Consider the following 23,558-nt stretch of genomic DNA (forward strand, 5'->3'; position numbering starts at 1 on the left):
AAATATTGTTTATGGCGGCCATTTTGTAAAATCCAAGATGGCGGCCATAAAAAGTTCGGTGCAAATGGAAACATTGTTTTTCTGATTGCTTATACTATAACGATTCCAAAAATGTATAGTTTTCATACTCTCCACAAAAATCCGACGAAAGTTAAAATTGTAACATAAGGAACCCGACTATGTACTTCAGAGCCTCTTTTCTCAGTTCACACTTTTCCTGAGTTTGTACTTTCTTTTCAATATTCAGATAGGTTAGGAGAGTCCATCTGATTTGAGTTATACATCATTATAAAGCTTAAAGTCTGCTCTTTCAGAATATGGTCTGAACTAAAAATTCATGCTTGGCGACTTTTTGTTTGTTTTGTGGTGCAGGGTCACAAATAGTGTGATTAGGTGTGTCTTTAGAGTCCCTTTTTCATTTCTGAAAAACCTTGTACACACTCTTTACTTTTAACTCTAATAACTTTTGAAAGGATATTGCCACTGCTTTGAAAGTTAGCATTAATTATGGACAGAATGTGTTAATGAGGCATGTTTAATTTCAGTTTAATCTAATAATCCCTTCATTGTTGTTACTCGGGTGGTTTACTTCCTGTTTTTTGTCCCGTTCATCGCACAAACAGCATGGTTTGGTAAAGATTAAGCGTTTTTTAGACACTGTACTTCAGAGCTTCTTTTCTCAGTTCACACTTTTTCTGAGTTTGTGCTTTCTTTCCAATATTTAGATAGGTTAGGAGAGTCCATTTGATTTGAGTTTTACATTATTTTAAAGCTTAAAGTCTGCTCTTTCAGAATATGGTCTTAACTAAAAATTCATATCTGGCGACTTTTTGTTTGTTTTGTGGTGCAGGGTCACATACCTATAATGACAGATCTAATAATGGATTATATCAATGTGATAAGTCAGCCGTGACATCATTATGACGTCATTATCTGAAATCATGTTTACATTTATATCTCATTAAGTCACGTTCTATCTATTCATCTCATGAAAATTGGTCATGTTCATAGAAACGAACGCTTTTCTTCATACGCGGGCGTAGAGAATCTAACATACTCCAATCGAGCTCAAAATTGTTTTGCACACGTTTCAGGTTATTTGCAGCATTTCATAAAAAAAGACCGACAGACGTATACGCGCGCGCACATATACGCACACGCAGCTCGTATGCAATGGAAATTTCCCATTTTTCCACATGGATCAGATTTCTAAGATATCAAGAAATAATTCTACCAAGTTTCAAGTCAATCCGACACAATATGACGTCGAAGTCAAGGCCCGTCAAAGCTAAAATTTCGCGCGGGCGTCAATGGCGATATACAATGCAAAAATGCCAAAAGTAGCTAATTTTTAATCCGATTTCACTCGTCAGGATGGACAGTGACTCCCATTTTTTATTACATATTCTGAAAGCTGGTGAGCTGTTGATATGATTTCATGAGGGCCTGATGCTCGCAAAATGATTAAAAGATATCAAATTCCTCAATGAATTTTATGAAGTAAATTTTCAAAATGACATCATCAAAGCTCAAGTTCACTCGAGAGTATCCCACTTATCCTTAGCCGATTTTCACCCAGATTTCAGTATGTTGTAGCTTGTTGAATGACCTTTTCGATATGATATATCGATTATATTATAATCTTAAAATTTTGATCGGATGACGTCATCACATCGGAAAATTAATTGAAGTAACCTTGTCAAATTTGATCAGTTTGCGTGCTATATCTATAGCAGGGCATTTTTTATGGATATGAAAATTGACATGACTGTCTTTATCGAGCAATAGCTCACTTACTCTTTAGTGAATTTCTTCCAGATTTTGATATGCTGGAGCTGAGACTTTGGGCTATCGTAATAGGCCCTCGGTTTTTTTTTCGGTTGAAAATGGCATTTGGCTTCTATGTAGCACTATTTTGCTTAATACACAGAGCCTATGGGGATGAAATAGGTCAGTGGATAGCGTATCGGGCTTTTAAACTAAAAGTTATGTGTTCGAGGCTCGCTCCAGCCAATTCTTTTGTTTTTTTTTTAAACCCTTAAATGTTTTCTATTTCTTTTAGTAAGTCTTATTCTCCCTTGCTAACTTTATTTTTTTCTTATCCTTTTATTTTTTCTTCTGCAAATTTCTATACTATACCTTATCTATTCTTCTATTTTTATTTCTTTTTTTCCACTTTTTGTGCAATAGATCAAGAACAGCAAGTCCTATCAACCCATATTTTGCACATGTTTAGTTCATGTCACGAAAATCATTTCATAAAATAACACCTACTTCCTCCGACACCACCATTGGTAGATGAATTGAAGTAAAATATACTTCATTCTGTATTCTTGTTAGTGTAATATGGTATCATAAATAGTGCTCCCGTGAATGGCGTTTTGAATCAGCGTTTTGTATCAGCGTTTCAAAACGCTGATTCTGCCTTCGTTGAGCATAAAAACACCCCAAGATGCAATCTTGGCTGTGCGAGGTATAAAGGTTCAAGGGCCAGACTGCTTTGTCCTGTATCTTGGTAATTGCATTCTCTATCACTCCCATATTTTGCACACATTTAGCCCATGGCATACGGATTGTTTCGTGAAATAACAACTTTCTATCAGACGCCATCTTAGCTGTCTGAAGTAGGGTCAAGGATCAAACAAATTTCGTCTTGTATCTTCTTAAACTCATTGTATATTGTCCCCATACATTGCACAGATATTGACCTTATGTCAATATAATTTCACAAGATAATGACATTTTCCTAAGACGGCATGTTGTATGACAAAATGAGGCTCATTTTGTCTCTTTGTTACCATGATAATACGTATTCCCTTACCATTTTAAATCTGTAGGCATGACGGGTTTGATTCCCTTTTCTTCGATGAGAATCTTAGAAATCATTTATATATCGGATCACCTAATTTGTCAGTCTTGACAAATTTTCGAATCTAGTTCCCTGATTGTTGTTGCTCAAGTGGTTTACTTCTTGTGTTTTGTCCCTTTCATCGCACAGCTGGCACGGCTTGGTAAGAGATTGGGCGCTTGAATAGACCCTGTACTTCAGAGCCTCTTTTCTCAGTTCACACTTTCCACTCTCTAGTATTTACATTGTAGATAGGTTAGGGGAGTCCATTTGCATTGGGTTATACATCATTTTAAAGCTTAGAGTGTGCTTTTTAAGAATCTGCCCTCAACTTAACATTTATATCTGGCGACTGCTTGTTGGTTTTGTGATGCAGGGTCACAAAAAGTCTTGATGGGTATAGTTGCCTGTGTAAAGACCTGGACTCGTGCCCAGAACCCAAACAGGGCACATTGGTAAGACATCTTTTGTAATGTCCTTTTACCTTGTGTTTTTGCCTAGGGGTGGATGGGTTTTCGCATCAAGATTACCATGTACATTATAAGCAGCGTGAAGAAATAATGATTTGCTTGCATCATTTATAAGTTACACGCATAATCAATACATCACTGCGATGCTTCTCTCAATGAATTTGAAACCCAACGTGGCTGGTTGTACAATGACCATATTCTGCTCATGCGCACAGTGTAACTTTGAGCTGGCTTTGTGTGCCAGAATCGTCGCTAGCCATAAGAAGCTGAATTCACCTTGTGGATGGGAGGGCACAGTCTTAATATAAACAAATGAATAAATAAAAAAAAAAAAATCAGTAAGAGGTTTCAGTATTAAAGTACCATCACTGATGACAAAACACGAAACGTTCCTACATGTATGTCGATAGGAATTTAAAAAACGCCTTCCCATTAAGCAAAGGGTCAGCACAACCCTTTGACACAGACAAACGTCAACACGGGCAAAAACACTTCAGATGAACGCCTGCTTTCTCTCAGCGTTCCACATGTCGAGTTTTCAGCGATGACTAATTTTTGTCGGCACATGTGAGCAACGGTACTGCCGACCACAGCCTGCACTATTGAAAGTTCACGGACATTGTCATGTTATTTCATCTAGATCCATAAAGTTGAAAAAAAAATTAAATCCTTAGTTCAAAGGCCAGAATTTCTAAACATTGCATCAGTCATTTTAACAACAAATCTCTTCATATGTAGGCGTTTAAAACGATTTATGAGATTAGAAAATAAAATAAAGCACCCGAGCTTTTAGAATAATTCAAGTAACTATGTTGAATTGATACAAACACGGCTTTCAAAGGCATATATATATATATATATGTGTGTGTGTGTGTGTGTGTGTGTGTGTGCGTGTGTGTGGTGTTGCATTATGCGTGTGTCTGTGTATCACATGTGATGCACAGAATATATCCCGCGGTCATGGAGTTGGACTTCACTGTGTTCCACGAAACAAGCAAAGGAAAAAGAAATACATCCCAAAAAAGCAAAAACAACAACAACAACGAACAACGAAGCGAACAAGCAAACAAATCAGAGAATAAAAAGAAAATATGTATCCGGCTCTATCATCGTTTCTAAAGTCAAGTTCGGCTAGGTTGACCCATTTCACCTATTTCCAGTCCTCACACAAAATCAGTGTGTGCGACTTTTTGTTTGTTTTGTGATGCACGGCCACATATACGAGTAGTCAAAGGGGTGCACATTTAATGGCAACCGAGTGGGATGTGTTCAAAATCATCTAATCCAAGGGAAATATTATGAGAAACATGCACTAGCATATAGCACAAATATGCTTCAATTTTCCATGCCTTCACATGGTCCCGATCGTTACGGTTGTACAGCAATTGCCCTTTTGTTTGTAAGAAATGAAATGATATAATAATACAAAAAGAAAAATGCTCTATCATTAACTACATTGTCAAAAGGGTGAACATTCGAAAGCAATCCCTTGGGAAATGTCCAAAATTACACCGCCGATCAAGACCCGTAATCACATCACACGGATACTATGAACGCAAATACCGACGTTCTTTCGTGTAAGGTTTTAGAAGTAGTTCAAGCAATACAGCTACACAATTTTATATCGATTAATGTTGTGGAAATGATAGGAGAAGCGTTGCTTCAAAATATCTATTTAGTGAGAGGATGCACATTAAATACCAATCCTGCGGAATGTGCCCCCAAAGTACACCATCCTCATGGCAATAATATAGAAAACATTGGATATTATTGACTCGAATACACTATATGTTCCAAACGTACATGTTTTCAAACTTCGATCGTGCCGTACATCAAGGGGCACTTTTGTTTTCAAAAATACGTTGTAGTTAATAGAGGAGACATTGCTCTACAATACTCCTCCTCCTGTGTTCTTTTCTCCTTTTTTCCCCTTCCCCTTCTTTTCAGTACGTTTTCCCGTTATAATTTACAATCAATCTTTTTCAATCTGATGTTAAATGATTACATTTATCATATTGTCTAGGATTATTTATAAGGATTGTGTGCAATATTTGGGACTTCTTGAGAAAACTTGTATCAATAATGCATTTACTTCTTTTATTTACACAGGTGCTTGCATTTGCGCTTTGGTTCACTGCTTTAGGGAGAGACTATTTTGTTTTGCTGTTGTTGTTTCAGTCTATCGCGGGCTTGGCTCGGGGAGGGGGAGGGGGTACGGGGACTGTTACTCAAATCGGTTATGTACTTAAAGGTATTAGCCCACATTTGCAAACCCACGAAAATCAAAACTGCATAAAACAGGTCCAATATGACTTCAAGTACAAGTTATAACAGTAACATACCTCACCTGTTGCTCTTTGCCTATACCATTCGATAAAAGAGAGAAAATCATCGTTTTAAAATCAATTTTCAAACCGGGTCAACCCGACCCAAAATCGAATTACGAGCGCGGGCTAGCTACGTACATGTAACTTATACATGTATCGCATGCATGTAGTACGTACGTGGACCGGAGCTAGCGAGCGTTATACGCATGCATACGGTGCATTTTCATTTATTTTTATGAAAGTAATGGACTAATTGGAACGAAATTTTGCACAGGTGTTACTGCAATCATACCCAAACTCCATGCTAACTATGACACCAATTGCTGCAGGTTTACAAATGTGGGCTAATACCTTTAACAGGGACAGATTCCTGGATTTTTTTTTTCTACACCGATTGAGTCAGTTTCATATGTTTGTACAATTGTTTCTTCAAGTTTGACTTTGTATGTTCGGATTTTATCATGTGCTTTTTCGTTTTCCCGACATTTTTAGCACAATTTACATAGAAATTTCGGATTGAATTTTTTTTGTATTTTGTTATTATTACTCGACGATTTAGATTACATTAAAATAAATTGAACTCAATTGAATCGAATTAATTTTAATCAAGCACGAACCACTGGCAGGTGTACAATATAACGCCATAATAGAATAAGTAACAGTGTTAGACACGTTCAGTTTCTCACGTTAAAAATGCCTCATATTGTGCATCCACGCCGAGGCCACAACACGTAAAACGAGTGAAAAAAACAACAAAAGAAGACAACATTTACATCATTAAAATGACAAAATTGGGGTGAGCGAAGAGACAATAATCATTATTAAGACAAAACTTTTTGAGACATTAAAATCTTCAAAAGGAAAATCGTTCTTACATCTTTATTTTTCTCAACGGTGATGGCCTTCAAATGGATATAGGAAAGTTCACCGAGTCTCTTGAAAACAAAAAAATAAATAAATAAAACAAACAAAATGTTTCAGGTGTATGGTTATTCACAAATGTAAAAGTGCTGGCATGAAAAACACTGCATACAGATAGTGATTGGTTTTGCAATCATATAAAAACCATTGTTTCTCACTGGCAAGATGTTCTGCAGACCTAATTGAGAGAATTATGCGAAATAATGACGGAGATATAACAGTGAACGTTCACAGCGACATTTATAGTTGCTTCATTGTAAAACTTAAACTCTTCAAGTCATGGGTGCAAAAGTCAGATTTTGGTCTAATCTTGTTTGTACCATTAGCCTAATTTTTCTTGATGGTCTTCCTCGATTTCGAGGACACTAAAACCGAATCAGGATGATGAAATGCTTCCATTCTTGAGGGGTTTGGAAATATTCAAAGTGACCCTCAAAATGGCCGCCAAAATGTGAAATTACTGCTCCATAGAGTATTACCTTTATAAATAGTTTTACCGTATGTCGAAGTTGTTGAGTTTAAATCCGGATTGTGCAACTTTTGCATCAATAAGAATTCTGATATATTCAAGGTGGCAGCTTTAATGTCAAATTCCTCCATATTTCTTTTCAGGTGGTATTGACGAAAAAATGAGAGGATTGTATCAACCTATTTCGAGGGTGCTGAATCCGAATAGATATGACAACTTTTGCATCCCGGAAGGTTTTTGAGATATATGAAATTTTTGTAAGAAACAAAAATGAAAAAGTTGATTATTGATATTTCCATTAAGATTGTATGAAAATATACTAAAAAAATTGATTTGATGTTGTTGATGTTGTTGTTGTTGTTGTTTTTTTTTTTGAGGTTGATAAATCAGAATCTTGATGAATTCTTGAATGTTCTTAGATACTCAAAATTTTTGTGCCCATTATTTCCGACCATCTTAAACATTTAAAACCTCGATGTTGCAAAAATTGCATTATTCAGATTCGGATTCTGCAAAATATATCGGGCAGACCAAAAAATTAAAAAAATAAAAAATAAAATCAGCCTCTGGCCACCACACTTTTTACTTGATCAACGATAGTTTTGAAAAGGGACTTGTTGCATGAGACTTATTTCTTACAAACTAATACAGGCCCTCACATGCGGGCTGGTTATATTCGTAAGTAAAATCTCTCATAACGGTCATATCGTGTTTGTGCGTTGTATACCAGCCTCACCAGTCAAGTTTAAGAGGCAAAGAAAAAAAAAAGCAAAGATGTGCAGTCTGATTGAGGTGTATGATAGAGGTGCCAGCTGCCTCTGAAAAAAAAAAAACAAGTCGTATAAAAAGATACACAACAATTGGCAACGGGGTTGAAAACATGATTATCAGCCGGCGGGGGAGGGGGAGGACCCTATTGGAAAGAACACAGTGTCTCACAGTGAGTTCACAGTGTGGTCACTATGTGAAAACGCTCGAATTTAACGGTGTGGAGATTATTTCACACTGTAGTTTGGTTTTCACAGAGTGTCCACATGGTTATGTTCTTTTTTTTTTACCGTATGAATTGATGGTTCCCAATGAGTTTGAATTTAAAAGTTTGAAGAGATTTCACACTGTGTTCAGAATGTGTTCACATTGTGTTCTCACTATCCTTCTCGCACTGTGGGATACTGTTTTTTTTTTCCCAGCAGGGAAGAAAATTGCCCGTTTGGAATTGTCATATTATTATTATTATTATTATTATTATTATTATTATTATTATTATTACCATTATTATTATTATCACCATTCCTCTCATTATTATAACTATTATTACTATCAGAATGATAATCATCATTCATTCGGCAATTAAAACGTGTCTACATAGACAAACATAAACAAACAAATTTGATTCAGCAAGTCAAAGAATACATGAAGTATAACAAAGCAACAAAGCACAAGTGGAAAAATCAGGCCTAGAGAACATAAGAAACAGGGCTGCCATGGGCAAGAGAAAGTAAATTTGATTACCAAACACCCCTTCAAATATATCAAAATCTGTACCTGTAATAGCACATAAAAGTCATATCAGGGGTGATTCATTTTTAGATGAGAACAATGTATGGAAGGGAAACGAAAAAAACAAACAAAAACATTACAGATAAGACAGTTTGTTTGCAGTTGATCGCAAGAATCTTTTAAGTTGATGATGCAATTACTTACTTTGCTGCATAGTATAAGAAACAAAGAAATGTTTGTGAAAAGACGTGAACAGTTGCAAAGAAGGAAATGACAATTAAATTAATCAACATACACAATAGTCATATCCCATCAATCACTGTAGTGTAAGATGGGAATGTTAATATCTGAATTTACCCATGATGTTGTGAGTGAGTCTGTCTGTTGGATTGTGAATACCTACTTGACATGGTGATTTTGTGTTATCTCTATGGTAATGTCAAATCGGTTACGTTTCAGCATAATTATCGAACGAAAGCACTGAAAACACACCAGAGCTGGTTATACGGCAGTCAGAAAGCAAAATCCCACAGGGCTCATTGGGGATCATCTTTCAATAGAAGGTCGGGTACATCATAATTTGTATAAGGATCTAATGTTCAAGAATCGTATTTAAAAAAATACAATACTATTCCTATCAACACATCGAATAAATATCCCACCAGGCCATCTAGTGAATTTCATTTACCTCTTTGTAGAACGATTTTTGCTAAAAACACACTTATTTATGTAGGCCCAAATTATTGGAATTCTTTGAATCATAACTTAAAAAATGCTCCATCCATTACTCTTTCAAGAGGAGACTGAAGTCTTTTTTAGTGCAATCGTACGACTCTACAATACTGAATTAACCTTTTGGCTTTTTTTTTTTTGTATATACTAACCTGTTTACTTTGTCCCCTATTCGAAGAATTAACGGTATTTTTTTCCCCTGGATGTTTGCAATGTTGTCATCTATGCCATTTTTACCCATAGCGTCTAGTAGTTGACTTTCCGTATGCTACTTCGGTTCATATATCCCTCTATTTTCTATTTTCTTGTCTTTCTTTAAGGCGTCAAAATTTCACTTTCCCCAGCAACTATCTTCTGTTTCTCTTGGCATGCTTCTGCCGAAGATTGCTGTTTATGTTTATGTTGTTTCTGTTGTTCTGTTACTGTTTCTGTCTCTGTTTTGCGTTCTTGTCTGCTATTTTGTCTTCAGTTCGTCAGTCTTGTCCATCCCGTTTTGTCCTGTACAACCTTTTCTTTAGTAGTTATCTTGCTGTCTAGTCCTGTTTTATGTTAGGTGGGGTCTATGTAAATGTATTTATTTGTTAATCTAATTTCTAGTGGGCTTCTAGACTTCTTTCACTTTGTTATTTTTTTTTTGTATATACGACGCTTCAATTTATCTTTTCGTTGATGTTTTTCTCCAGAGGGACCCACATACTACAAGCTCTGTCTTTTTAGTGGGTCCCTCTATTTTTCGCATTTAAAACAACGGTATACATGTATATTTCACTTGATCACTTCTGTTTCTTTCTTGAAATACAATGTATGATTACTATAGGTCTTCAATTGTCGTAGTCTTTTTATTTCACTATGTTTTACTTACCTTATTCTCTGTTACTAAATGAAGTGAAACATATGTTTTTGTTCAAAAATGAAATAAACTTTGAACTTGAACTTAAATAAAGAGTACAAAAAGTGAACACATTTTTCCTGACAATACAGAATGGCTACAGAACAGTGGAGTGATGTGGACTCCCTTCTGAATGACATTGCCAAAGATATCCCACACGATGAGGCTAAGTCGTGACGCAAATTTGATCAGAAAAGTACCTTATGAGTAGATATGTCTATGGCGAACAGTCCAAATTTGACGAATTTGAGCACATTTTGCCGTCTTGCAATTCTTCCACACGGAATATCTCGAGAACGGAAAGTCGCACGAACTTGGGGCGCACGGTTTTAGAAAGTAGAGATTCTGCCCATTTTTGTGATATAAGAATCTTGTTCATTGGTTGAGCAGTCCTGACGCAAATAAGCAGTAAAGCTAGACTACCCAGTCACAATTGCTGTCATAGGGAACGTGTACAATCCACACAGAGCTATCACGTGACGAGACTACCAACGAAAATTTGAGCCGTTGACCTTCACTGTCTGCCGTCGTCAGCAGTGTGAATTCCTGTGATTTCAAGCTTTTGTTTCTCGCCAAATATCATTTTCAATGCAATATCAAGATACAGTTGTATGTGAGACATTATCTAGATACGTAGCAGCCTTATGAGCAACATAACTGCTAAGATTGTGTCGCGGACCTTGGGAAACAGTTGGGATTCACTTGGCCGGAAATCCAAAAGTTCATAAAAACAAACAATCATGACTGTGAAGTAACGAGCTACGGAACACTCTGCATGCTCCAGAAGTGGAGTGACAGAGTGAGCCCGTTTTCACTTCGATCGGACCTAAGAGAGGCTCTGATTAAAGCCAAGCTAGTTCGGATTGCTGAGACACATCTACGATCAGGTAAGTTGTCAAGCTGTTATAGTATAAATGTGTTTTAGGATTAAAAGCATAGTATTACGCACGCACGCTCACACACCATGTACTAGGTGTTTCAAAAAAATATTTCCCACTTTTGATTGTTAATAGTTCAATAACTATTCATCCGAGAAAACTGTCATTGATATCAGTAATAGCTGAATAGTGTACAACTTTATTGAAGGTAATTTGAATGTGTAAGCACAAATAACTTTCATTGAATCTAAGATTGATTTTGAAGTAAGGTTTCAGATTTTGGTCAAATTTTAACCCTTTGTACAAAAATGAACTTTGCACAGAAACCAATGATGTGTATGTGAGTGTGTGCTGACAATGGCCCTGAACAATGGACATGCATGAACCACCCGTTAAGCCTAGGCGTCAGTCTCGCGCTCCCAGGCACGTGAATGCTTAATCAATAATTCATGTGATTGCCCTGGGCACTGCTAGTCTGAATTCATGCACGGTAAGAGTGAGATTTCACGGAGCACGCGAACGATTTGCGAAGGACGCGAATGACAAAATCCAACATTCGGAAAAGTTTTTCTCCGAATGCGTTCCGACAATGAAGCCGCAAACTATTCTTGCGCAATTTGTGCGAAGTTTCCACGACGTATGTGCGAATGTCGTGTGTATCATTGCTAAAGTACAGCATGTTACGTACACGAAGAACACGCGACGGAAATGCGAACAACGAAATATTTTCAATAATCATGGGAGAAAATGTACCCAAGGAGAGGTGGAAGCTGTCTTGAGTTGATTTTTTTTTTCGTTCCTCTATTTCTCCTTTCTCTTTCTCTCATTTTTCTATCGTGTACTTGCCTACATTTTTTCCTAGGACCTATATCTCCACTGGTAAAGCATTTGATTTTTTTTTTTTTGCAGTTCTTCCAACACATAATCTCTATAGTTCAAATAAAATTTTGCATACTTTAGATCAATATTAAGTGTATTCTGCGATTTTTTTTTTTTTTGTATATCAAACACTTCTTTCTCTTTTCTAGTCTTTAATTTCTTTTGTTACTGTAGTTGTTAATAATTGTTTGATGTTTAGATATATGCTACGATTTTTATTTGTAGAAAACGTATAGGTCATATATCCTCCAAACATGCACTAAACGTTCGTGAGAATGTCTCTAAAGGTACGCGAACAGTTTGCGATTACGTCGTAAAATGATCGGAAAAACTTCGCAGATTTCGCGTAACATACGCGAGACATTCTCCAAAGTTTCGGAGTCTGTTTGGGATTTCACGAACATTTTGCGAACATCGCGCGTGTCTTGCGAAGGGCTTGCGCATATGACAAGGCTTTAAAGACACTTTCGAGAACAATTCACGAGCAAATCACGACCAAGTGTGCGGAAAAGGTTCGCAAAAAAATTTCAAACTTTTTTTGAAATTCTCGTCGAAGAAAAAACGACATTCGCGAACAATTGACGACGCTTCCGAACCCTGACGTTCGTTTGACGATCTTTTGCAGACTAAAATACGAATGCTGGATTTTGTCATTCGCGTCCTTCGCAAATCGTTCGAGTGCTCCGTGAAATCCCACCTTAAAGTGTAAAATGCATGCACATGGAAAAAGTTAGCACATGTTTCCGTGTGCTTGCAAACACCACATTTCATTCCAGCTGGCAATCATTTTCAAATTTTGCTTCACATATCACTAAATCTGGGATATAAATAAACATAAACGATCTAAAGTTCTTCATGTCAATACAACTGTCTACTACTAGTCTGACAAATTTGTCGCTTTTTCGATAAAAAGAGATCAGTTTTGGTAAAGAGTGTAGCAGCATTTTGGGGGGCGATTTGTTTCACAGTAGATTTATTTAAGGCTTCATATACACAAGTGTATACTCTAATTGATTTTCTTTGCTTCCTGGCACCATGTTTACGACAGAACAGAAGGTATTCATTGTAATTTCGTTTTTCAGCAGTAGGGAGAGCACTGTCGCCACTCAACGACAGTATCGGCAGGCGGTTGACTTTACACAGATACTGCCAGAGGCTGAATAAAGACGAGTTGTGATAGTGGAATTTCTCATGAAATAATAATGAAGCATTCAAACCCTGGCCACTGTTCAGGACCATTGTCAGAGTATTAAGCACACAGTCCCATACACACCCATTGACCCCTGTGCAAAGTGAAATTTTGTACAGAGGGTTGAAAATCTGGAGCAAAATCTGGAACCTAACTGTGAAATTAATCATGGATTTCATGAAACTGATTTATGCTTTCATCTAACCACCTCCAACAAAATTGTACACTATTCAGCTCTCACTCATATCAATGACACTGTGTTCTGATATATATATATATATATATATATATATATATATATGACACGAAATATCATTATACTTCCAAAACCCAGAACAAATTTTATGAAATTTGGACGCATTTATTCCAGTGTTAAAATATTCAATAGCCTCCCCGAAAATGTAAGAATACTAAGTAATTTGAGGGCTTTTGAAAGAATGTTAGAATATGTGTTATAGTGTGGATTTCATAACTATGTTTGAGGTAATTTGTCTGAATTTACGTGAACTTGTTTGTGTCACCCTCTTTTGTAGCGTTTGTGTTTAGTGGTTGCGTTTATATTCCTCTTCTTTTTTTTGTTCTTGGTATCTAGTTTCTGCTATATTGTAGTGTATTTCATTATGTTATGCTTGTTGTTTTTATGTTTTTTTGTAATTGTTGATTTACTTTGATTGATTTGTTAATTGTTGTGTTGCTTTTGTTGTTGCTTTAACACTGTACTCACGGCCTCTCTGAAAAACAGCCTCATTTGGCTGATCGAGGGCATTTTATACCGTGATTAAATAAAATAAAACAAACAAACATTTAATTGAATTTATTTGGGCATTATTCAGGGCTGCGCTACGTTTTTGAAAGAGGGGAGAGGGGTGTCTAAATCGCCTGTCAGTCAAGAAGAAAGAACATCAAAAGACAAGAGAAACAACAACAAAAAAGTCTTCATACTTTTAAGGTCTGATTTTCAGCCGAAAGTCAGCTGACAAGCAAAAAACAAACAAACAAACAAATGAAAACAAGAACAAAAAGTCTTCATATTTTTGCAGCCACTTCCCTCCCACTTTGCATGGAAAAGAGTGGGACATTTGATCCCTGTAAAGTGTGTGTGTATGTGTGTGTGTGTGGGGGGGGGGGCAAGCTTCCCCCCCCCCAACCCCACCCCCCCCCCACCCCCCCCCCCCCCCCCCCCCCCCCCCCGGGCTGCGCCCGTCCGGTTATGGGCTTGTAATCGTGGTGATGGTGGCTATCGCCGATCATCCCCCCCCCCCCCCCCCCACTCCTCAGTACGGATTTACGCCGTTGCTATACATACGCCTTTCTGAATCATTGTGAAGTTGGAGGATACACCCAAATTAACCCAGGAGTTCATCCATGTTACCCAAGACCAAATGCCCTCTTGGAATCTGATTTTGTGGGGCTTAATAAACATGATCAATGTTAACAACAATCGCTGCAGACCTAAATATTTGTGAATTTTGTGAATTTTATTGCCTCTTCCGACCTCCTCTCGGGGTATGAGAGTAGCAAACAGAGAGTATAAATACATGTAGCAATATAACAAACCAGTGAATGCAATACTAAAAGATTACACATGACACAAAAGATATACAAGATTATAAATTATAGTGTATAAAGGAATACAAACATGAGTAAAATGAAAAGATATACAAACAACGTCGAGTTTGCATGCATCCAAGTAACGCAAGTCTCGCGAGACACAAGATCGAGAAAAGTGTCAGCAGACGGCGAACAAAACTACAGAAATATATATAGGGCTCACACCCATAAATATTTCCCCATAGGGATGTGTGTTAAAAATCAAATTTCAAAAAAAAAAAAATTAAACAGCTGGGAGAAATTAGGTGTTTCAGCTTCACTAACCTGGATAAGTAAGATATACCCTTTCATACATCAAATTCTCAGGGTGGATAATTCAGTTCAAATTCTGTCCAGGGGTCCACAAAGCCAGACTACGAGTTCTTGTCACTCAAAAAATCACCCATTTTCCGTACACCTACCCAATGAAATATAGTCCCCTCAAATTCCACCAGAAAAGCTTTCATCTTCCAACCAAAATGCAATTTGTAGAGGAATTCATACTCAATATCTACAGCTATTCAGTTTTTTGCCAAACTACATAATTGATTTTTAATTAATTTTTTTCTTCATTTATTTTGGTATCTTTGGTACGAATTTGTGAAGGGGTCTGGGACATTCCATTGTATTTATGGGTGTGAGCCCTATATGCAATATGGAGAATTTAAAAGGCGTTCTGTCTTTTCTCCCCTCTCCCTTTCCCCCTCTGTCTTTCTGAATGTCTGTCTGTCTGTCTGTCTGCCTGCCTGCCTGTCTCTCTCTTTCTCTCTCTCTCTCTCTCTCACACACACACGCACTTTTTCTTGCACTCGATCCCCTTTCTCTCTTATCTTGCCTGATTCCTATATAGCTTTACGTTAATCTGTTGCTGATTGGGCAATAACAACTTACGAAATATTGCCCTTGTATCACGATTTCATACGCCATTGCGGGAAGATTACGCTTAACACAAAACATCGTTCGGTGAGGAAGTATGTCTGGTAACGTATATCGACTGTCATTTCTTGCACATTGAGTAGAAACTGTTATAACGGGGGGGGGGGGGGGGGGCAGGGAAACATTGGTGGGGCAGCAGCATGTCACACACCTCTGACAACAACAACAAAACAAAAATCGCCACCACCATATACCATGGCCCCGTTTTATCAAAAGATAAAACCGATTATGAATTTCTTTAACACACAGGCTGTCATAGACTTATGATAGAAATCAACCTATATTTTAACTCTTCATAAAAAAGGACCCAGACTTGAGTAAGTTCAACAAAACTTTATCCTCCCCTCGCCTCAAGCGACATCGTCCACAGCCTCGATCCAACGTGGGCCGAACAGGCCACATCCACTTTGCACAAATGCATAATTATTCGGTTACAGCTCGTTATTCCGAAGGTTCGTTATTCCGAAGGTTCTTTAGTCCGAAGGTTCGTTATTTCGAAGGTTCGTTAATCCGAAAATGAAACAAAGCTCGTTGTTCCCAAGGTTCGTTACGGACCCTATTTCACTTCGGATTAACGAACCTTCGGAATTACAAACCCTACTTCATTTTCGGATTAACGAACCTTCAGAATAGCGAACCCTATTTCATTTTCGGATAAATGAACCTTCGGAATAGCGAACCCTATTTCATTTTCAGATTAACGAACCTTCGGAATAAAAACCTTCGGAATAACGCCACAAATGTTCGGATTAACGAACCCTTTTTCATTTTCGGATTAACGAACCTCTAGGTATAGGAAATTTATGTGTTTCGGATTAACGAACCCTCGGAATAACGAACCTTCGGAATAACGAGCTGTAACAGCACCCTTATTATTCATGACACTGTAGGTTCCATTAGTTTCTGAAACAATGTAGTAAAAAGATGTATATATACAGGAAGCCGACATAGCTGATTCGGTGTCCCTGCCTACTGCATTTTTCATTTATAGAATATTTAGAAAAGTTTCTTTATTGATATCTCGTAGCCCAGGGGCTTAATTGCGTATGACATTACAAATAATTTCAGACAGTTACGAAATAGAGCAATCACAATCACAATATCATAATTGCACTTAAATCAATAGGTTGAGCAATATCCGATACTAAGTATATAAAACGCACAGCAAGAACATATCCCACATTGGCCAAAACAAGCCGAACTATATAAAAAGTACTGTGACGACTGGTTTGCCTCTTCTCCAATAAAACTACAAAACGTCATACACAGAACATCAATTTTGCATAAATTATGCCGATATATTAAAGGCGTAATTTACCATCTGCAAATGAAACAGAACCCAGCTTTAGTTCTTTAAATTATTTCTAACATGTGAGACAGGGATAGAAACAACCTACGCAAACATTTGCATCAGTATAATCAATGTTACGTATAGTTAAATATACAAATTGTGAACAACAGTTATAATAAAAACAATTCTAGACTAAACGGTCTTCCTTTGTTGAAAAAGATAGTGATATCTTCTTATAGCATAGGCTTCATTGCATATTTTCTTTTATCCTGTAGGATGTTTTGTAATACTTCTGACCTACAAACATGCATCAATGATAAGATACCTCATTTTCTTTTTCAAATCACTGCTCCCAATGGTAAACAGTAGCTTTAAAGTTACATTGATTTTGTCAATCTCTATGTAACATCGTAATGCCTTGTATTCAGACTGAATCAAGAAACAGGTGTAGATATTTTGGCTTTAAGCTATTGCAGTTTCCCTAACGACATGATATATATATATTTTTTGCCATATTTTGTTTTTCGTTCAGAATTCTTTGCAGTGTCTTCACTGGAACAGGCTGTGACGAAAAGTCTACAATGTCCACTGTGTATCGATCTCCTGAAAACACCCAAACTTCTGTCATGCGCTCACACTTTCTGCAAGTACTGCCTCTGTCTGATTCAAGCTTCAGGCGGGAATCCCAATCATATTTTCTGCACATTCTGCCGCCAGAAGACGGAGGTGAAAGACGGGAATGTATCGAACCTTAAGACTAACCTTCAGGTCCAGTCTTTGGTAAACGAGATGGCAGGAGCCATTCAGCCATGCACGATATGTACCTCGGCGGCAGGCGCGCCGGAAGCAGTTTTGGATTGGGGGGGCAAACATTGGAGGGGGCTCAAGATTAGACCATGCATATGTTACACAATATACACATACACACACACACACACACACACACACACATCTATTATATACATATGTAAAGTGGCGTACGGTGGGTCGAAACATGGGGGAACCATAAAGTAATTTTGACGGTCTGTATGCTTGTGCGTGTGTGCGTGAGCAATAATGGGACTACAATACATTACGGAATGTGATACATTCAACAACGCAGTCATTGAGGAACATTGTAAGTTTTCCTTACATGGATTATGGAATGACGGTGTGAAACGATCGACAAATTATATACTGTCAGCAACATAAGGTGAATGGCATAACAATAAAATGCGAGCGAGCGAAGCGAGCGAGCTTGAAAATTTTGATATTCTACAGTTCCAAAACTGGAGTTTTAATTGTAGCTAGGTACATATTTCGCTTTGAAATAAATGGGGGCGCATCGGGCGCAACTGCTGGCAATTATTGGCAGCAACATTAGGAGAATGGCATAACGATTCAATGCGAGCGAGCGAAGCGAGCACATGAAAATTTTGGCATTCTACAGTCCCAAAACTGGGGTTTGTAGCTTTATCTTTCACTTTGGAAATTAATGAGGCGGCGCATCGGGCGCAACTGCTGGCAATTACTGGCAGCAACATTAGGAGAATGGCATAACGATTCAATGCGAGCGAGCAAAGAGAGCGAGCTTGAGAATTTTGACATTTTACAGTCCAAAAACTCCCGTTTGTAGCTATATCTTTCGCTTTGGAAATTAAGGGGGGCATCGGACGCAACTGCTGGCAATTACTGGCAGCAACATTAGGAGAGTGGCATAACGATTCAATGCGAGCGAGCGAAGCGAGCGACCTTGAAAATTTTGACATTTTACAGTCCCCAAACTCCCGTTTGTAGCTATATTTATCTTTCGCTTTGGAAATGAACCCCAAACTCCCGTTTGTAGCTATATTTATCTTTCGCTTTGGAAATGAAGGGGTGGGGGCATCGGGCGCAACTACTGGCAATTACTGTCAGCAACATTAGGAAAATGGCATAACGATTCAATGCGAGCGAGCGAAGCGAGCGAGCTTGAAAATTTTGACATTCTAGAGTCCAACAACTGCCGTCGTAGCTATGTTTTTCGCTTTAGAAATTAAGGGGGAGGCGCACCGGGCTCAACTGCTGGATGCGAGCGAGCGAAGCGAGCGAGCTTGAAAATTTTGACATTTTACAGTCCAAAAGCTGCCGTTTGTAGCCATATTTTTTCCCTTTTATTCATATATGTACATATTTATTTTATTTTCTTTGTTTATTCATTTAATTTTATTATCATTGTTATTATTATTATTTTTTTTTTTTTTGGGGAGGGGGGGGGCTTTTTGGGGGGGCAAAAATGCGTTTTGCCCCCCCCACTTTTTGGATTGGGGGGGCGGCCGCCCCCCCTGCCCCCCCACTTCCGGCGCCTATGCTCGGCGGATCGCCCCAACGCAAAGACCTACTGTCAAAATTGTAAGGCTTACATGTGTGATAAATGTCACGTGAAGCACAATGAGTGGCCAACACACACTACCCACCAGATTGTCACCGTTGAAGACATCAAACAGGGGAGGGCGCACATCAAGAAGAAGGTTTTATGTCCTAGTCATGATCAGGACGAAGAAGAGCAGTACTGTTCGGATGTCTGCCTTGATTGCCTGAAGATCATGTGTATGAGGTGTCGAATGCTGGATCACCAGCCGAAGGATCACAAAGTCTTAAGCAACGCCCAGTACAGCAAACAGAGATTACAAGAAATGAATGGACTAAACGAACAAAGTAAAGTTTGTAAAGACGATTTAGAAACTTTTATCAAGAATGTAAGCCAGAAGAGAACAAACACCATCGCACATATCGAAGAGAAAAAGAAAGAAATCAATAAGACTTACGACGAATATGTGAGGAAACTGACGATGAGGAAGGAGAAACTGATTCGACAACTTGAGGAACAGAAGACGCAGGCAGAACAAAAATTCAAGGATATATTGGATGATACTAAGACGCAGATTGCAAGAATCAACGGTTCCTCGGAGCTGGCAAACAAGAGTTTAAAGGCGCCGCTAGAGGGCGATACAATTGCGATGCATCATTCACTTTTCGACGAATGGAAGTGTGCGATTGGGAAAGATAAACCAGATCTAACTGACGCCAGTCATCTCGAGGCACGTGTAAAAAGTCTTCGATTTCAGTCGAACACAACAAACAACGAGCTTAATCTTGGTGAACTTCAGCCAGCAGAGTGGAAAAAGGTCGTGGAAAAAGAGCTTCCTGTGAAGGATTGTATGAACAAAATGGTTGAAACACCGACCGGTCAGATGGCCGTAGGATCTGGCAACGGTGGGGTTTATTATTACATGCACAATGGCGAGCTATCACCGACAACTGATCATGAGGACATAAATATTAGAACCATGGGATATCTCTCAGATGGTCGCTACATCGTTGTTGACAAGTCAAACAACATGTCACTTTTTGCTGTAAACGGTGAAAAGTGTGACATAAAATTTGACACTTTGAGAGTCGATGAGGGCGGATATTGCGATGTTTCGGTAGACGGTAAAGATCGCATTAATGTCAGCTACAGGAAAGCTCAGCTGATCAAAGTTTTCACGAAGTCAGGTGGGACGGCAGTACGTGAGATACCCTGCAAAGACTTGACACCTTCACATCACTACTCGTTGAAATCAAATAAGGAGCTTGTCATGAGATCCCATACTAACTCCGTGAAAGTAATCGATGAGTCCGGGGCAGTGGAGAGCACTGTCAGGAAGGATGGTGACATCTATTCTGCCTATCCGACAGTGTGCAGCGATGGCTCCATCTTGATAGCTTGGGTTAATAAGAAAGAAAATCTCCTTAGCATCGATCATTACACCTGTTACCTGAAGTACAAGGAAACACTCGTTGACGGTCAGCGTATTGATATCCCTGAACGAAAGTGGTGCTACCTTCAGCAATTCAAAACTACAGGGGACATTGCTTTTTGCACACCCGACAAACTCTACATTTTTCACAAATCATTAATGGAAGTGTGAGGTACGAGTACAATGCATTTTTCACGGTGACGCTGGTTTTCAATTACACACACAAACACGTACACACACACACACACACGCTTTTTTGGGATAATTCTTTATTCGAACGTCGTTCAATTTCATATCACAGAAACACAAACGTTAACAGAAACAAAAGCAAAACATTATACAAAGACAAACTGCATTATACACAAGCATTGTACAAATAACGTCAATCTTACACTATATAAAGACAAAATGCACACACACACACACAAACACACACGCACAATTATATCCTGTGTTATTTGGGTGTAGTGGTATGGGATGGTGAAGTGATGATGTATTTCAAGAAGAAACCAATAAAAAAAAAACATTCCCATGAAAGAAAGTGATTCAACAATCAGAAAATGTAAAATACAATATAACAATGTAGAGATGTGGGCTATAGAGGGAGGCCTTTACGCATTTACCGCTTATCCACTTCAAGAAAAGCACACAACAGGTGAACCATGTGTAGTGTTATGTTGCTATTATTGAATGGAAAAGAGTTACTTATCCTCTTCTTCTTCTTTTTTCTGTGTGTGTGTTTCTTACGATAGCTAGGGAGCAAGATTTGAAGTATTTTGGTCAGACACAGTCTCCAGTGGTTAGGTATTTTCGTTGAAATCAGAGGATAACAGACACAAATTTAATAATAATAATAATAATAATAATAATAATAATAATAATAGTGGATACTTGTATAGCGCACAGGTCCACTTTTCAGTGCTCATGGCGCTTCAAAAATGAAAAGATATCATATATTTACATGCATATACATATTCAAACATTTCAACAATAAGAAAAAGGTAAACAAAAACAAATATTTACCAAATAAAGAATACAACATATACCAATTAAGAATACAATATTGATCCAATATTAATGGCATACAGCAATTACAGTCCTCAGTATGAAAGGAACAGATAAGTTTTAAGTTTGGATTTGAAAGACTCTGTAGATGACAGTTCCCTTAACTTAAGAGGTAACTGATTCCACAATTTTGGTCCCATAACGGAAAGAGCACGATCACCATACCCATGTTTTACTCTGGGTGTTTGGAGTAAGAATGTATCTGATGATGAACGTAGCCTTCGTGTCGGATTGTATTTTTGAACAGAATTACTTATGTATATGGTGGAAAAAGAATGAACTGAATGATGTACTAATAACAGAATCTTGAAAATAATCCTTTTTTCTACAGGTAACCAATGTAAGGAACGGAGAACTGGTGACATGGAATCAAACTTATTAGTAAAAGTTAACAATCGGGCAGCAGAATTTTGCAACCGTTGAAGTTTTGTGACATCTTTTTTTGGAAGATTACACAATAATGAATTCGAAAAATCCAACCGAGAAGAAATCAAAGCATGAATAAGTATCTCAGCTGCAGATTTAGACAAATACTGAGGTAATGGCGCTCTTCTTCGCTGAATGTGAATGTCATGTGATAGTATAGTTGAAGAGAAAAATAATGACTACCCTCCATGCAATATACCTATTGAATATGAGGCAATATACAATGATCAAGACCATGAGAAAAAAGATTTAAAAAACACACACACACCAAGGAGATGTTGCAGAATATTAATTTTGTCCTTTTCTCATATTCATTGATTATGGTAGAATGGGAGTTAAAACCCCCACCATTATCTCATTGTGCTGAGGTTCCCTGGCAGGTGCTTGATTTCATTTAGTTGTAAAATGGAGCACTGTTACCCTTTTTCCAGGATTTTGTACTGTCTTTTGCCAAAAACACTTTGGGGATCATGGAATATAGTGTTTTTCTAAAAACGTATCACTACACATGTCTGTCGCACGAAAGGTAACAATACTGTTTTTTCCACCAAAATTGCACCTTTACAGCCCTGAAACATGTTTGATTATTACAGGTGGGGAAACATGGGCTTTTATGCTTGTATGCCCAAGGCCATTTCTTCATTTCTGTTCCCTCTTTATCTTCAATGGAATAAGTGCTCTTTTCTAGATTTATCTGTGTATATATTATTCCCTGTAAAGCTGCTGGCTGTGTATGATAGATACTATCTGTGTGTTACTCATCAGTGATACTGGTAGTGTTGGCAGATTGCTGGATGGTTAGTGAAGTCAACATTTATAGGATTCTTCTTCTTTTTTTTTTCATTCCGTCATCCCTCCTCAGCCCTTGTGTAAATATTTCAAGAGAAAGTCTGAACGATGAGTAATTGTTAAATTATGCAGTATGTTATGTAGCATTGTGAAATAGAGAAATGTGTTATTTCATATATGGGTGTCGTAGTTAGCTGTGGGTTAATTTAAATATGGTGCATGTTGTAATGTTTTGTAATGTGTTGGCTGGTTTCTGTTTCCTTCGTAAGTTTTTGCTATTTCAGTCTCTTATACGCTTTTGACAAACAGACATTCCCTAGTTTTATGACTTCCTTTAAAGAAACAATAAAAAGCCACAATATCTTACATGCTATTTTGAATGACCTCAAGGTAAGGGGTACTAGCTTTTTCGCTCAAGAGAAAGCAAATGCTGTGAAACTTCAAATATGCAGCAATGAAAAACACAAGTGAGTCTATCAGATGTATCCAGGTGAAGATGATACACTTCATAAAAATGTATGTATTCCATACTTTTCACAGTATGTTTTTCCCTTGTATGAATGTCATCATTTCAAAACATTGGCATTTGCATGAACTC

Source organism: Diadema antillarum, unplaced genomic scaffold (assembly GCF_040938485.1).
Source record: "Diadema antillarum isolate AM-2024a unplaced genomic scaffold, OU_Dant_1.0 scf00000061, whole genome shotgun sequence".
Taxonomy (NCBI): domain Eukaryota; kingdom Metazoa; phylum Echinodermata; class Echinoidea; order Diadematoida; family Diadematidae; genus Diadema; species Diadema antillarum.